This window comes from Sinocyclocheilus rhinocerous, unplaced genomic scaffold (assembly GCF_001515625.1).
Source record: "Sinocyclocheilus rhinocerous isolate Xijiao unplaced genomic scaffold, SAMN03320098_v1.1 scaffold2191, whole genome shotgun sequence".
In the NCBI taxonomy this organism is placed as follows: domain Eukaryota; kingdom Metazoa; phylum Chordata; class Actinopteri; order Cypriniformes; family Cyprinidae; genus Sinocyclocheilus; species Sinocyclocheilus rhinocerous.
Genome location: NW_015647068.1, coordinates 25,145 through 31,486, shown reverse-complemented (window position 1 = coordinate 31,486; position 6,342 = coordinate 25,145).

The window sequence follows — 6,342 nt, the reverse complement described above, 5'->3', positions numbered from 1 at the left end:
TTTTCACCCAAAAGAAAACACTTTACTTTCTTTTATGAATTTAAAGAAAATTTTTTTTAATAAAATGAAATAAATCACTGTTATGTATTGTGTGTTTTGTTTATTAATTAATTACCAACTCTTTCTGTGTGACTTAATCACCTGTGCTACACCATATATGCACTTTTTTTTTGGACAGTTATTTCATTGCATTGACAATTTAATGCACTGCATTGTTTTGCTCATTGCACCCCCCTGTGGCTTCGGGAGACAAGCCAAAAGTTTCCATAAGACTTATTTAATCTGCATATAACACATAAGAAAGGAGATATTTGTTTACATTTTATTGTGAGTTTGACTGTTAAAACAAAACAAATGTGTTGTTTGTCTCAATAAATTGGGTAAATTAAAAACACTGGTTAAATTAAAAAAAAAGTTCTATTGCGCTTTGTTTTAAAAAAGGTTATAAAAATATCAATAATTATCGATATGAAACATTATATCGTTGATACAATTTTTAGCTATATTGCCCAGCCCTACTTTCCTATTTTTAGTTTAAAAGTAGTACACCTCAATACTTTTAAATAGGCTACTCTTTTACTCTTACTCAAGTAGTTTTTTGGACAAGTACTTTTACTCTACTCACACTACATTTTTTGGAAGGTAATGGTACTTTTACTGGAGTATATTTTTTCAGTACTCTTTCCACCACTGCTAATAGCACACGTGTTTGTAAGGGATAATAATTGCTATACAAAATGTTGATCGTTTTGATGCATGTTCACAAATGATACGTCCCTGAAACTTTCCATGAATGAGGTACTCCAGTAATTCCAGTTATTATTTTTAAAATTATGAGCACAAATCCCATGTCTCATAGTTTGATCAACTACACAATTATCTAACATACATTTTTTTGGGGGGAAAGGACCCAGTTTGTAGAAAGTGTCCCTTATTATTTTATGCTTCAGCAAGATTATTAACAGCTCTAAAGATTTCTCCTATTACAACAAAAATCATCATGAATGAAGAATCAAGAATAAACACCAACCTGTTTGTTCTTCAGTGCGTTTCATTCTGCAGGGTTTGTGGGAGGAGCTTCACTGATGATGTGATTGTTGTGGGAGGAGGTTCACTGATGATGTGTTTGTTGTGGGAGGAGCTTCACTGATGATGTGTTTGTTGTGGGAGGAGCTTCAATTAACATGAATTTCTGTGTGGAAGAAGCAGATTTGCCAAAATCAACAATAAATCAGTTTCTGAGTTTTTTAAAATAATCTACACATTTAAGCATTTATGTAAGTGTAGCAGAAGAGACCAAAGCCTTGCAAATACAGTGTTGTCTCTTTGTAAATCATTATATTACTATATTAAAAGAAACCGCGTAGACACAAAGAGCACATCAGTTTAAAATGCTCATTCAGTTGCTGTCTTTCTACAGTTAACATTTCTATCCATATTTGTTCCATTCTGCCCTCTGTATTAACATGAAAGATGACATCTGTATAGAAATATAGAAAATAATATATTGTAAGTTCCTCCAAATATAAATAACAGTAAGAATAAAAAAGCAGAAACACAGACATTTCATGACACCCATCTTCATTAACAACTACAGGTAAATAACTGCACTAGAGCACGCTGTAGTTGTAACGTTGTAGTTTTATACAGTATGTGCAGAAACTGAAAGTTAGTTGGCTAAAGTTAGTTTTAGGTCTGATATTCGTCAGATATTCTTTCCCCTGCTCTTTATATAGAGCTGATAGTCTTACAAAGATATCAGTGCCACAGTTAGTTTTAACAACTGTATGTCGACATGAAACATTCAATCAAAACGTCAAAGCGCATTACAGCTGGATATTTATACCTGTTAGAAATCATTAACAACGGTCCCTCTAGATTCTCTTTGCCACCTCAGATATTCTCAATCCCTCAAAGTGGATATAACGGCCGGGAAGTAAGAAAACACACATTCATATGTATTCTCAATACTTCAACTTTATTCATAGATACAAAGATATTATATAGGCATATGTCGAGGGGAGTTTCAACCCTTTAACCAATGAGGATATAGATGACATACATATAGGATCTTTGGCCAAGAATATGTGTTTATATAAAATGGCCATATGAACAGAAAAACATGGACATATTAGGAATAGACTTTTGCGAAGGAGGCTAAACTATCTTCATGGTTTCATCACAAACCTCATTCCTAGCTATCATGTCCTTATTTAGACATTTGAATAAGAAAAGCTAATGTATACATTTGCGCATGCATAGCTCGAATGTGAGTAAGAGACATTAAAACACCATACAAGAGAGAGAGAACAGATAGAGGAGTGAGAGGGAGAGGGAAAGAAAGGAGGGGGAATAAGAGAGAGGGGAAAAAAAGGAGGGGTGAGGCATTCTCAAGACAGAGAGTGTTTTCTAACAATACCATTCACAGAGAACACATCTCAGGAAAGGTGTCTAAAGGCTGGTTTATACTGCTGCCTCGTGTATTGTAGCATAAACATACAGTGTAAAGTGTATTTGGCAGTTGTGTAAATATGAGAAATACTGCTCACCTCTCCTCAGAAGACTCGCTGCGTCTGAAGGCTTTGTGGCTCTTTGTTCACGGTTTGTTCCCGACACTGATTACAGACAGACTCCTGAGGCAGAATAACGCTTTATCTACGCTCTCTGCCACAATGTTTTTGTGAGTGTCTCTCTCTCTCTCTCTCTCTCTCTCTCTCTCTCTCTCTTTTCTTCTTCTTCTTCTTCTTTCCAGTTTAACGGCGGTTGGCATCCAGCTTATTGGTGCATTACCGCCCCCTTCTGCCCCGGAGTGTGGATCAGATAATAGGTTATCTATTCCCTTTTCCCATTTGAATGGAATGACCTTAAACTCGCTAAGACTGATAAAGAGTCAGAGCATATCAACACCTTTCCCTGCCCTTCCCTTTCCACCCATTACAAAGCAATTAAAATTGCCATCATCTCTACTGTATATACTCCTAATTTATTAGATGTCCCTCTCTCTCTCTCTCTCTCTTTCTCTCTCTTAACCTCAGGGTTGCCAGGTTTTCGCAACAAAACCCGCACAATTGCTACTCAAAACTAGCCCAATAGCGTTTCGAGGGGATTCCCCGGTAAAAATGCATTCCAGGGGCTAAATATCACATTATTGGGGTCGTTTCAACCCGCAGCAACAGCGTTAAAGTAGCCAATTCCACGGGAAAACCACTGACTTGGCAACACTGTTTAACCTCCCTTCCTCTCCCCTTCTGCTTTTCCCACCTCCCATCCGTGATCTCTCTCTCTCTCTCTACTCTCTGTACTCTCTGTAGTCTTACCTCTCTCTATCTCAGTGTAAACACGCATGCACATATACTTCTTAGGGCTCAAATGGTGAAAGATGGTGGCTTTTTCATATAGGTTACTGGGTTTAGTCTGTCCTTTACCCAGGGTTGAGGTATCCCTGGGACAAATGTACTCCTAATATGTTCAGAACTTCCTGCATATTCCCACTCTACATATCGCACAGATGTAACTATATCCTATGGGATCGAGAGGTAGCAGGAAGAAAAACGTCTCAGGTTACTTATGTAACCATGGTTTCTTGAGTAGGGAACGAGACACTGCATCCTCTAGGGATCGCTATGGGGAACGCCCCGTCGTGACCCGTGTCTGAAGCATACATTGAAAAAACACCAACAACACGTTGGCCGGCGACAGCCCCTTCATCTGAAGCTTGCGTTCGAAGCATGGCAGGAAGCCTAGAGGATGCAGTGTCTCGTTCCCTACTCAGGGAACCATGGTTACATAAGTAACCTGAGACGTTCCCTTTCAAGGGAACTTTGAACTGCGTCCTCTAGGGGGTGCTATGGGGAACGGTATACCCACGCCGCCATGCTGAGGGGAGTGCGGGCCAGAACCATGGCGAGCACTAAGTACCAACTCTACCATTTTCATGGTGAGTTGCCCCTGGGACGTCAGATGACTGTCCGTGACTTTATCCCCTATGGCCAAAGGCCTAGGCTACATACCCAAACTTACCTGTTAGGGCCAGACTCCTGGGCCTGGGGTAGAGCTCAAGGCTTGGAATCGCTCACAGAGGACCTACCTTAAAAAGGACAGAAACACACAGGTCCCAGAAAACGCTGCAAAAAAATCTCACAGAAGGTTTATACACACACCCACCATGGTTCCTGCGCCGGAGCCCCGTTCAAGAGGCGACTCAAAGAAGCCTCTAGTCCAGACCATCAGCAAGGTGGTCACTATGAAGCCATAGAACCAACCAAACATATTGGTCCAGCATAGGAGACGGAAATGCAGGAAAATTCCTACCTAACCTCGGTCAGGTGGAGAGCTGGTGGTTATAGGGGAATCCAAAAACATCATAGGTCCAGCATAGGAGACTGTAATGCAGGAAATTCCTACCTAACCTTGGTCAGGTGGAGTGCTGGTGGTTATAGGGGGATTAGGAGCTAAGGGCAGATGTAAGACCCCCGAAGGAAACGAGTAGATACTCAAGTATCACTCTGATCCGGACGAAAGCGCTGATGCCTTGTCTGGATCTCATCCCTAGGTCTTGCCTACCTCCCTTTGACCCGCGATTTCTCCTACCCCTACCGGAGGAGGAGCGCAAGCCGCGACACTAGCCTTCTGTGCCCGTCTCTGATCCTTAGACCGAGACGGACCAGGACCCCTATGCTGTTCGGGCTTAGACCTGGACCATCGTGAAATGAAGGACTGAAGGCCGCTGAGCGCGCCTTTGCCTCCCTGAACGTCTCGACCACCATCTCAACGGAGGTAACCAAAAATATTCTGAAGGCGAAACCGGCGCATCGAGAAGAAAGCCCCTCTCTTCCATCCCGATATCTGCCAGGTTCACCCACAGATGTCTCTCAATACATACGCAGAGCAGGAGGATTGGGAAGGCTCAGCCTCAGCTTCTTCCCCGTCCTCAGATATCTCCTGCTCTTACCAGGCCGAACCCAGCAGAGCACCGGCCCCCGGATCAAACGATGTTAAAGAAATAACATCATCCTCCAGCAGCTTACTCTCGTCCACAGCCGACGAGCGCGAGAGAGAAAACCCCTTTTTAAACTCATCAGCCGGATCCACCTGCGATCCCCACAAGCCCATCCTCCTCCGTGCCTCAGCAGCGGTGGGTCCTGAGCCGCGGGAAGCAGATGGCTGCCCCCCTTTCCTCGAAAAGAGAGACAAACGAGAGCGGAGCTTTTCACTAAAATACGCTCGCAATGAACGCGGATTGCCCCCTCAAGGACATCGCGTGCGTGCTCTTTGCCCAAACAAACAACGCAGAGATCGTGTGTGTCATCAGGTGTCAAATAACGACGACGCGGATGCACACACCCTCTAAACGCTTTGCTAGTGCTCGCCATAACGACAGGAATATAGATCGCTCTTACCACGGAAATGCACGCTTCAAACAAAACGGTCAGTGAAGACGAAGAAGAGAATGACATGTTCTCCCAGCGCCTATTTATACTATAATCGCACCGGTAGTGATGTCATGGGCTGTCGCCGGCCAACGTGTTGTTGGTGTTTTTTCAATGTATGCTTCAGACACGGGTCACGACGAGGCGTTCCCCATAGCGACCCCTAGAGGACGCAGTTCGAAGTTCCCTTGAAAGGGAACAAGCAAGATACAGACGTCTGTAGCATCATATAAATAATGTATTTCGATTGTTCACTCATAAGCATTGCCGCAAATGGGTTCTGCCAATAAAAATTAATATTTGATTATAGCAGTGTGTTGTTTCATTGACAGGTTTGTGTTTTTGGCAAGGTTTAAGCAGCTTGAATTGGTGCAGCACAGCAGGGTTGCATCCCACAGCACTTTTAAAAGACTGAGGGCCACAGACCCATGAGGCCGGTGAACACCTGGCCCACCTCAAACAGGCGAACATATACCCACATACACACACACACCTCCCTCTCCCTGGAGACCTTGCTACAGAGAAAAAGGGAGATATATGAGTGGAAAATGAGGTGAGAGATATTGTATATGCAAACAAGAACACCTACGACTGTGAAGCTCAGATGTTTTTAGTCATCACACATTTCCTTTTTTCCAGGCTTCCTTGTTCTCTGCGGTTTATTTTTCTGGCTGTTTATCCTCATATGAGGTGTGTAAAAAAAAATCAATAGTACCTTTTTTCTTGATGGTGACCAAATTCTCAAGCACTGTATAACAAAAATACTGCGTGAGAGATAGATAGATAGACAGACAGACAGACAGACAGACAGATAGATAGATAGATAGATAGATTTCCAAGTAATTTGCTGTATTTCACCAAATTCGTCAGGAAATCTCATTCTTATCCAGCCATTTGCTGTTCTATTTAAATC